Source organism: Neoarius graeffei, chromosome 26 (assembly GCF_027579695.1).
Source record: "Neoarius graeffei isolate fNeoGra1 chromosome 26, fNeoGra1.pri, whole genome shotgun sequence".
Taxonomy (NCBI): Eukaryota; Metazoa; Chordata; class Actinopteri; order Siluriformes; family Ariidae; genus Neoarius; species Neoarius graeffei.
In genome coordinates, this window is record NC_083594.1 from 53,558,196 (window position 1) to 53,570,419 (window position 12,224).

Consider the following 12,224-nt stretch of genomic DNA (forward strand, 5'->3'; position numbering starts at 1 on the left):
AATGAACGAAGCAACAAAGTTGCTGACGACTAACAAGCACACTATGTGGCGGCACATAGCTGGAGTTTCATATTTAAATGAGAGGGTGAATTACACATCACACAAGAGATCTATTCCTGAAATTACTTGTAATGGTGTTTGAACTGAATATCATCAGTTTTGAAAAAAAAAAAATCATGTGTGTGGTGAGAGTAAGAATAATTTAAGCTTGTTTAATGGTTTGATCTGGCCCAAGCAATGAGGACGAAAGACCCCCTCACCATGTAGCCTATGGAACTGAGATACATTAACAATCTGGCAACCGTTACACCTACACACAAAAAAAAAACATTCTGGGGGAGAAAAAAAAAAAAAAAATCAGTATACACCACCATGTTTGAGGCAAAGTTATCCAAGGCAAACATAAGTTGAAACTTTCCACTCTATTGCTTTGGCTTATCGAATGATTTATTTTTAAAAATCTCAAACAAGGCAGGCTACAACTGCGCTGCTGCACATGTAGTCCGGAGTAAACCTGAAAAGCAAACCCGATCTGCTCAGAGAGTCATATGAACTCCTCTTTAGCCTCTTTCAAGATGTTGAATATAGGGTTTTGATGGCGCATCCTATATGGAAAGCCACTAGAGGCAAAACATGGCCACATTCACATTACACCACAGGTTCCTGAATGCGGTCCTGGAATGCACCGTTTTCCTCTGGTTCAGCTATAATCAGCTAATTAACTAATTATACAACAATTCAGTAATATACAGACTCACTAATTTGATTGGCTGAGCAGCGTTCCATTAGTGCCTATGTTTAGTATAACCAAACTGGGGCGTTACCCCTTTTCGACCCACAGAGAACGGATTCTGTTCTTGTTCAAAGAATCCTGAATGGAATTGGTTCAAGAACCTGTTCCCTGTTGGTCGAAAAGGCGTACCTACTCATTTGTAAGTTTTTTTTTTTTGTAGGCTGTAGCCACGATGTCATCATGTTGTCAGAATCAGTCTAACGCATCTCTCATAACCCGGGACGGAACAGTACCGTCGTGTGTGTATTATTTACCAGTTGGGGGGGGTCCGTATCGTGAAATACCGTGACCAAGGTCTTGAAAATACTGACTGAGGCCTCTGGGCCGAGGTCACGGTATTTCACGATACGGACCGACCTTAAGCCGGGAAATAATATATTTATTTTTTCATCTCATCTCTATCTCTAGCCGCTTTATCCTGTTCTACAGGGTCGCAGGCAAGCTGGAGCCTATCCCAGCTGACTACGAAGTTCGAAAATGTAAATTTAACAGCTTCATGAAAGTGTGCTGATGGTTACCATGGAAACCCCGTGTCTCCTGCAATGCGTTCCTCCCCCGAGTTGCGCGTGCGCTCATTCGCTTTTGTGTTCTTGGTCTCAGAGCCACGCGCACCAAACAGAGGCAGAATCAACATTTAACATCATTAACAATGCACTTTTTACGGAGACGTTTTAATGTTATTCTTTATTTTTTTATCCAGTTGAATATTTAGTGTACAAATGTATTTTCAGCTCTTAAAAATGACCGAGGTCCGGATCGCGGGGGCCTCAGAGCTGGCTGCAGCCATGGAGATGAACAAGACGCTAATAGGAAGATAAGACAGTTCAATGACACATGGAAGTTCGGGTGAGATTGGCTAGTTCATAGCAAAACCGAAAATACCATATACTGCGAAGACTGTAGAAAGTCTGGCAAAGACAGACACCAGTAATTTTCAACTCGAAACTATAAAGGACCACGAAAAGTCAAACGCACACATGGGTACTATAACATCAAAACAGGCGAAGACGGCTGTTAGCTACAGGACAGCATTGCTTTCAGTCCCTGGCTGTCATGAAGTCGGCTGAGCTGGAGAGGATGGAGCTGCTGTTTAGAAATGTTCACGCGATTGGAAAGAAGTTGATCCGCCCCAGCTATCAACTTATGGCCTGCTGGAAGCCTCAGGTCACGAAGACCATTTTTCATGGACCATTCACACTCATCTGATGGTGAATGTAATGAGGACATTTAATGTCTCTCTCCACACATTCTCTCACTCACACACACACACACACACACACACACACACACAATAGATAATACATAATGTACATAATACTTGCATATCAAAACATCAAATGTTTCCAATGATAAATGTTTTGAATTGGACTTTTAATATTAGAATCAGTTCAGTTGTACTGAATGTTATTTTTCATATTATATGATATTTCATATTGTAAGAGGCTTGAATTTGAGTTCAATAAACAGAATACTCTGTTTATATTTTTGTCTGAACTGGTTGCATGTTTTCATATAGGGAGCGACCTTAACAGCACTGAATACTTGAGTGCTACTGTAGAGAGACATTATACGCTGCCATTCATAATTAAATCTAGATCTTCCGAACTTTAACGTATCATGGTGAAGAAAAAAACTGCGATTTCCTGGCAACAAAATTGTGGCTAGTGAAAAGGCTGAATGGCTAGTGACTCGGGAAAACCACTAGCCACAGTGGCCGGTGAGCAAAAAAGTTAATGTAAAGCCCTGGCGTGCACACTAAATTATTAGAGATAGTGTTTTCTTTTCCAAGACTGAGACCTTGAGTGTCAGCTGATCATGACATTCCCATCCAATATTCCACTGTTGCTATCGTGCATATTGGTGCTTATTCCAGTGTGTTAAGGGAACGCTCACATTTTGTAACACAGCGGTCTGATCCTGTTTATTTAATGCCTTCCTCCACTGTAATACAGTTTAATAGGATATAAACACACAGATGGGCGTGTGAGGGTCTGTCGACATTCAGCCCCATCTGTTCTCAGTAATTTCATGGCTGATGAGGGAGCGCTGCGTGCCTGATGGACCATTTTACGGCTCTCTTGCAACAACGTGATAAAACATTCAACCACCTATACAGCTCAGTGAAGTGAGAGGACACCATTTGTTTAAAAAAAAAAAAAAAGGGGGGATAGTTTTATACATCACAGCCATGCTCGAATAACTTGTTCCCTCGTTTTAAACGTGTCCACGGTTTCACTACAATGAGGAAATAAACAGATATTGTAGGAATCAGTGCAACAACGTTGAGCAGTCGTGTTCTATGGGCTGGTTAAGTATTAGCCCCCCCAGAGTTCACACGGGCCAAAGGAAACAAGGTAGCAGTTTAGATACAGGAACCCAGTACCTGGGATTTTGGATTCAGTTCAAAAGTGGAACAGAGATTTGGTTCCCAAACGCAAGAGTTACACACCCTTACACACCGTCAAACTGCTACACAGTACCCCACACACACACAGTCAAACTGCTACACAGTACCCCACACACACACAGTCAAACTGCTACACAGTACCCCACACACACACAGTCAAACTGCTACACAGTACCCCACACACACACAGTCAAACTGCTACACAGTACCCCACACACACACAGTCAAACTGCTACACAGTACCCCACACACACACAGTCAAACTGCTACACAGTACCCCACACACACACAGTCAAACTGCTACACAGTACCCCACACACACACAGTCAAACTGCTACACAGTACCCCACACACACACAGTCAAACTGCTACACAGTACCCCACACACACACAGTCAAACTGCTACACAGTACCCCACACACACACAGTCAAACTGCTACACAGTACCCCACACACACACAGTCAAACTGCTACACAGTACCCCACACACACACAGTCAAACTGCTACACAGTACCCCACACACACACAGTCAAACTGCTACACAGTACCCCACACACACACAGTCAAACTGCTACACAGTACCCCACAAACACACAGTCAAACTGCTACACAGTACCCCACACACACAGTCAAACTGCTACACAGTACCACACACACACAGTCAAACTGCTACACAGTACCACACATACACAGTCAAACTGCTACACAGTACCACACACATACACAGTCAAACTGCTACACAGTACCACACACATACACAGTCAAACTGCTACACAGTACCACACACATACACAGTCAAACTGCTACACAGTACCACACACACACAGTCAAACTGCTACACAGTACCACACACATACACACAAACTGCTACACAGTACCACACACATACACAGTCAAACTGCTACACAGTACCACACACACACAGTCAAACTGCTACACAGTACCACACACATACACACAAACTGCTACACAGTACCACACACATACACACAAACTGCTACACAGTACCACACACATACACAGTCAAACTGCTACACAGTACCACACACACACACAGTCAAACTGCTACACAGTACCACACACATACACAGTCAAACTGCTACACAGTACCCCACACACACACAGTCAAACTGCTACACAGTACCCCACACACACACAGTCAAACTGCTACACAGTACCCCACACACACACAGTCAAACTGCTACACAGTACCCCACACACACACAAACTGCTACACAGTACCACACACACACACAAACTGCTACACAGTACCCCACACATACACACAAACTGCTACACAGTACCACACACATACACACAAACTGCTACACAGTACCACACACACACAGTCAAACTGCTACACAGTACCACACACACACAAACTGCTACACAGTACCACACACATACACAGTCAAACTGCTACACAGTACCCCACACATACACACAAACTGCTACACAGTACCACACACATACACACAAACTGCTACACAGTACCACACACATACACACAAACTGCTACACAGTACCACACACATACACACAAACTGCTACACAGTACCACACACACACAGTCAAACTGCTACACAGTACCACACACACACACAGTCAAACTGCTACACAGTACCACACACACACAGTCAAACTGCTACACAGTACCACACACACACAGTCAAACTGCTACACAGTACCCCACACACACAGTCAAACTGCTACACAGTACCCCACACACACAGTCAAACTGCTACACAGTACCCCACACACACAGTCAAACTGCTACACAGTACCCCACACACACAGTCAAACTGCTACACAGTACCCCACACAGTCAAACTGCTACACAGTACCCCACACACACACAGTCAAACTGCTACACAGTACCACACACACACACAGTCAAACTGCTACACAGTACCACACACATACACACAAACTGCTACACAGTACCACACACACACAGTCAAACTGCTACACAGTACCACACACACACACAGTCAAACTGCTACACAGTACCACACACACACAGTCAAACTGCTACACAGTACCACACACACACAGTCAAACTGCTACACAGTACCACACACACACAGTCAAACTGCTACACAGTACCCCACACACACAGTCAAACTGCTACACAGTACCACACACACACAGTCAAACTGCTACACAGTACCCCACACACACAGTCAAACTGCTACACAGTACCCCACACACACAGTCAAACTGCTACACAGTACCCCACACACACAGTCAAACTGCTACACAGTACCACACACACACACAGTCAAACTGCTACACAGTACCACACACACACAGTCAAACTGCTACACAGTACCACACACACACACAGTCAAACTGCTACACAGTACCACACACACACAGTCAAACTGCTACACAGTACCACACACACACAGTCAAACTGCTACACAGTACCACACACACAGTCAAACTGCTACACAGTACCAGACACACACAGTCAAACTGCTACACAGTACCACACACACACACAGTCAAACTGCTACACAGTACCACACACACACAGTCAAACTGCTACACAGTACCACACACACACACAGTCAAACTGCTACACAGTACCACACACACACAGTCAAACTGCTACACAGTACCACACACACACAGTCAAACTGCTACACAGTACCACACACACACAGTCAAACTGCTACACAGTACCACACACACAGTCAAACTGCTACACAGTACCACACACACACAGTCAAACTGCTACACAGTACCACACACACACAGTCAAACTGCTACACAGTACCACACACACACACAGTCAAACTGCTACACAGTACCACACACACACACAGTCAAACTGCTACACAGTACCACACACACACACAGTCAAACTGCTACACAGTACCCCCCACACACACAGTCAAACTGCTACACAGTACCCCACAAACACAGTCAAACTGCTACACAGTACCACACACATACACACAAACTGCTACACAGTACCACACACATACACAGTCAAACTGCTACACAGTACCCCACACATACACAGTCAAACTGCTACACAGTACCCCACACACACACAGTCAAACTGCTACACAGTACCACACACACACACAGTCAAACTGCTACACAGTACCCCACACACACAGTCAAACTGCTACACAGTACCCCACACACACAGTCAAACTGCTACACAGTACCACACACACACAGTCAAACTGCTACACAGTACCCCACACACACAGTCAAACTGCTACACAGTACCCCACACACACAGTCAAACTGCTACACAGTACCACACACACACACAGTCAAACTGCTACACAGTACCACACACACACAGTCAAACTGCTACACAGTACCACACACACACACAGTCAAACTGCTACACAGTACCACACACACACAGTCAAACTGCTACACAGTACCACACACACACAGTCAAACTGCTACACAGTACCACACACACAGTCAAACTGCTACACAGTACCACACACACACAGTCAAACTGCTACACAGTACCACACACACACACAGTCAAACTGCTACACAGTACCACACACACACAGTCAAACTGCTACACAGTACCACACACACACACAGTCAAACTGCTACACAGTACCACACACACACAGTCAAACTGCTACACAGTACCACACACACACAGTCAAACTGCTACACAGTACCACACACACACAGTCAAACTGCTACACAGTACCACACACACAGTCAAACTGCTACACAGTACCACACACACACAGTCAAACTGCTACACAGTACCACACACACACAGTCAAACTGCTACACAGTACCACACACACACACAGTCAAACTGCTACACAGTACCACACACACACACAGTCAAACTGCTACACAGTACCACACACACACACAGTCAAACTGCTACACAGTACCCCCCACACACACAGTCAAACTGCTACACAGTACCCCACAAACACAGTCAAACTGCTACACAGTACCACACACATACACACAAACTGCTACACAGTACCACACACATACACAGTCAAACTGCTACACAGTACCCCACACATACACAGTCAAACTGCTACACAGTACCCCACACACACACAGTCAAACTGCTACACAGTACCACACACACACACAGTCAAACTGCTACACAGTACCCCACACACACAGTCAAACTGCTACACAGTACCCCACACACACAGTCAAACTGCTACACAGTACCACACACACACAGTCAAACTGCTACACAGTACCCCACACACACAGTCAAACTGCTACACAGTACCCCACACACACAGTCAAACTGCTACACAGTACCCCACACACACAGTCAAACTGCTACACAGTACCCCACACACACACAGTCAAACTGCTACACAGTACCCCACACACACACAGTCAAACTGCTACACAGTACCCCACACACACACAGTCAAACTGCTACACAGTACCACACACACACACAGTCAAACTGCTACACAGTACCACACACACACAGTCAAACTGCTACACAGTACCACACACACACACAGTCAAACTGCTACACAGTACCACACACACACACAGTCAAACTGCTACACAGTACCACACACACACAGTCAAACTGCTACACAGTACCACACACACACACAGTCAAACTGCTACACAGTACCACACACACACAGTCAAACTGCTACACAGTACCAGACACACACAGTCAAACTGCTACACAGTACCACACACACACACAGTCAAACTGCTACACAGTACCACACACACACACAGTCAAACTGCTACACAGTACCACACACACACAGTCAAACTGCTACACAGTACCACACACACACAGTCAAACTGCTACACAGTACCACACACACACAGTCAAACTGCTACACAGTACCACACACACACAGTCAAACTGCTACACAGTACCACACACACAGTCAAACTGCTACACAGTACCAGACACACACAGTCAAACTGCTACACAGTACCACACACACACAGTCAAACTGCTACACAGTACCACACACACACACAGTCAAACTGCTACACAGTACCACACACACACAGTGTCAAACTGCTACACAGTACCACACACACACAGTCAAACTGCTACACAGTACCACACACACACAGTCAAACTGCTACACAGTACCACACACACACAGTCAAACTGCTACACAGTACCACACACACACACAGTCAAACTGCTACACAGTACCACACACACACAGTCAAACTGCTACACAGTACCACACACACACACAGTCAAACTGCTACACAGTACCACACACACACAGTCAAACTGCTACACAGTACCACACACACACAGTCAAACTGCTACACAGTACCACACACACAGTCAAACTGCTACACAGTACCAGACACACACAGTCAAACTGCTACACAGTACCACACACACACACAGTCAAACTGCTACACAGTACCACACACACACAGTCAAACTGCTACACAGTACCACACACACACAGTCAAACTGCTACACAGTACCACACACACACAGTCAAACTGCTACACAGTACCACACACACAGTCAAACTGCTACACAGTACCACACACACACAGTCAAACTGCTACACAGTACCACACACACACAGTCAAACTGCTACACAGTACCACACACACACAGTCAAACTGCTACACAGTACCACACACACACACAGTCAAACTGCTACACAGTACCACACACACACAGTCAAACTGCTACACAGTACCACACACACACACAGTCAAACTGCTACACAGTACCCCCCACACACAGTCAAACTGCTACACAGTACCCCACAAACACAGTCAAACTGCTACACAGTACCACACACATACACACAAACTGCTACACAGTACCACACACATACACAGTCAAACTGCTACACAGTACCCCACACATACACAGTCAAACTGCTACACAGTACCCCACACACACACAGTCAAACTGCTACACAGTACCACACACACACACAGTCAAACTGCTACACAGTACCCCACACACACAGTCAAACTGCTACACAGTACCACACACACACACAGTCAAACTGCTACACAGTACCCCACACACACACAGTCAAACTGCTACACAGTACCCCACACACACACAGTCAAACTGCTACACAGTACCCCACACACACACAAACTGCTACACAGTACCACACACACACACAAACTGCTACACAGTACCACACACATACACACAAACTGCTACACAGTACCACACACACACAGTCAAACTGCTACACAGTACCACACACACACAAACTGCTACACAGTACCACACACATACACAGTCAAACTGCTACACAGTACCCCACACATACACACAAACTGCTACACAGTACCACACACATACACACAAACTGCTACACAGTACCACACACATACACACAAACTGCTACACAGTACCACACACACACAGTCAAACTGCTACACAGTACCACACACACACACAGTCAAACTGCTACACAGTACCACACACACACAGTCAAACTGCTACACAGTACCACACACACACACAGTCAAACTGCTACACAGTACCACACACACACAGTCAAACTGCTACACAGTACCACACACACACAGTCAAACTGCTACACAGTACCACACACACACAGTCAAACTGCTACACAGTACCACACACACACAGTCAAACTGCTACACAGTACCAGACACACACAGTCAAACTGCTACACAGTACCAGACACACACAGTCAAACTGCTACACAGTACCACACACACACAGTCAAACTGCTACACAGTACCACACACACAGTCAAACTGCTACACAGTACCAGACACACACAGTCAAACTGCTACACAGTACCACACACACACACAGTCAAACTGCTACACAGTACCACACACACACAGTCAAACTGCTACACAGTACCACACACACACAGTCAAACTGCTACACAGTACCACACACACAGTCAAACTGCTACACAGTACCACACACACACAGTCAAACTGCTACACAGTACCACACACACACAGTCAAACTGCTACACAGTACCACACACACACAGTCAAACTGCTACACAGTACCACACACACACACAGTCAAACTGCTACACAGTACCACACACACACACAGTCAAACTGCTACACAGTACCCCCCACACACACAGTCAAACTGCTACACAGTACCCCACACATACACAGTCAAACTGCTACACAGTACCACACACATACACACAAACTGCTACACAGTACCACACACATACACAGTCAAACTGCTACACAGTACCCCACACATACACAGTCAAACTGCTACACAGTACCACACACACAGTCAAACTGCTACACAGTACCCCACACACACACAGTCAAACTGCTACACAGTACCCCACACACACAGTCAAACTGCTACACAGTACCCCACACACACACAAACTGCTACACAGTACCACACACACACACAAACTGCTACACAGTACCACACACATACACACAAACTGCTACACAGTACCACACACACACACAAACTGCTACACAGTACCACACACACACACACACAGTCAAACTGCTACACAGTACCACACACATACACAGTCAAACTGCTACACAGTACCCCACACATACACACAAACTGCTACACAGTACCACACACATACACACAAACTGCTACACAGTACCACACACATACACACAAACTGCTACACAGTACCACACACACACAGTCAAACTGCTACACAGTACCACACACACACACAGTCAAACTGCTACACAGTACCACACACACACAGTCAAACTGCTACACAGTACCACACACACACAGTCAAACTGCTACACAGTACCACACACACACACAGTCAAACTGCTACACAGTACCCCACACACACAGTCAAACTGCTACACAGTACCCCACACACACACAGTCAAACTGCTACACAGTACCACACACACACACAAACTGCTACACAGTACCACACACACACAGTCAAACTGCTACACAGTACCACACACACACACAGTCAAACTGCTACACAGTACCACACACACACACAGTCAAACTGCTACACAGTACCACACACACACACAGTCAAACTGCTACACAGTACCACAAACACACACAGTCAAACTGCTACACAGTACCACACACACACAGTCAAACTGCTACACAGTACCACACACACACACAGTCAAACTGCTACACAGTACCACACACACACACAGTCAAACTGCTACACAGTACCACACACACACAGTCAAACTGCTACACAGTACCACACACACACAGTCAAACTGCTACACAGTACCACACACACACAGTCAAACTGCTACACAGTACCACACACACACAGTCAAACTGCTACACAGTACCACACACACACAGTCAAACTGCTACACAGTACCCCACACACACACACAGTCAAACTGCTACACAGGAACACGAACACACACACAAACTGCTACACAGGGCCACATAGCTACACACTTACACACCATCAAACTGCTACTCAGGGCCACACACACACTGCTACACAGGAACACGAACACACACACACAAACTGCTACACAGGGCCACATAGCTACACACTTACACACCGTCAAACTGCTACACAGTACCACACACACTCGAACTGCTACACAGTACCACACACACTCGAACTGCTACACAGTACCACACACACACAGTCAAACTGCTACACAGTACCACACACACACAGTCAAACTGCTACACAGTACCACACACACACAGTCAAACTGCTACACAGTACCACACACACACAGTCAAACTGCTACACAGTACCACACACACACACACAGTCAAACTGCTACACAGTACCCCACAAACACAGTCAAACTGCTACACAGTACCACACACACACAGTCAAACTGCTACACAGTACCACACACACACAGTCAAACTGCTACACAGTACCACACACACACAGTCAAACTGCTACACAGTACCCCACACACACACACAGTCAAACTGCTACACAGTACCCCACACACACACACAGTCAAACTGCTACACAGTACCCCACAAACACAGTCAAACTGCTACACAGTACCACACACATACACACAAACTGCTACACAGTACC

The 12,224-nt window shown here is 45.8% G+C and overlaps 1 protein-coding gene across 1 annotated transcript in view; it reads right to left on the reverse strand.

Annotated features, from left to right (window-relative positions):
• The window catches only part of gnai2a (guanine nucleotide binding protein (G protein), alpha inhibiting activity polypeptide 2a), a 76,415-nt gene that overhangs the window by 11,203 nt on the left and 52,988 nt on the right, over nt 1-12,224 (reverse strand). The window lies entirely within an intron of this gene.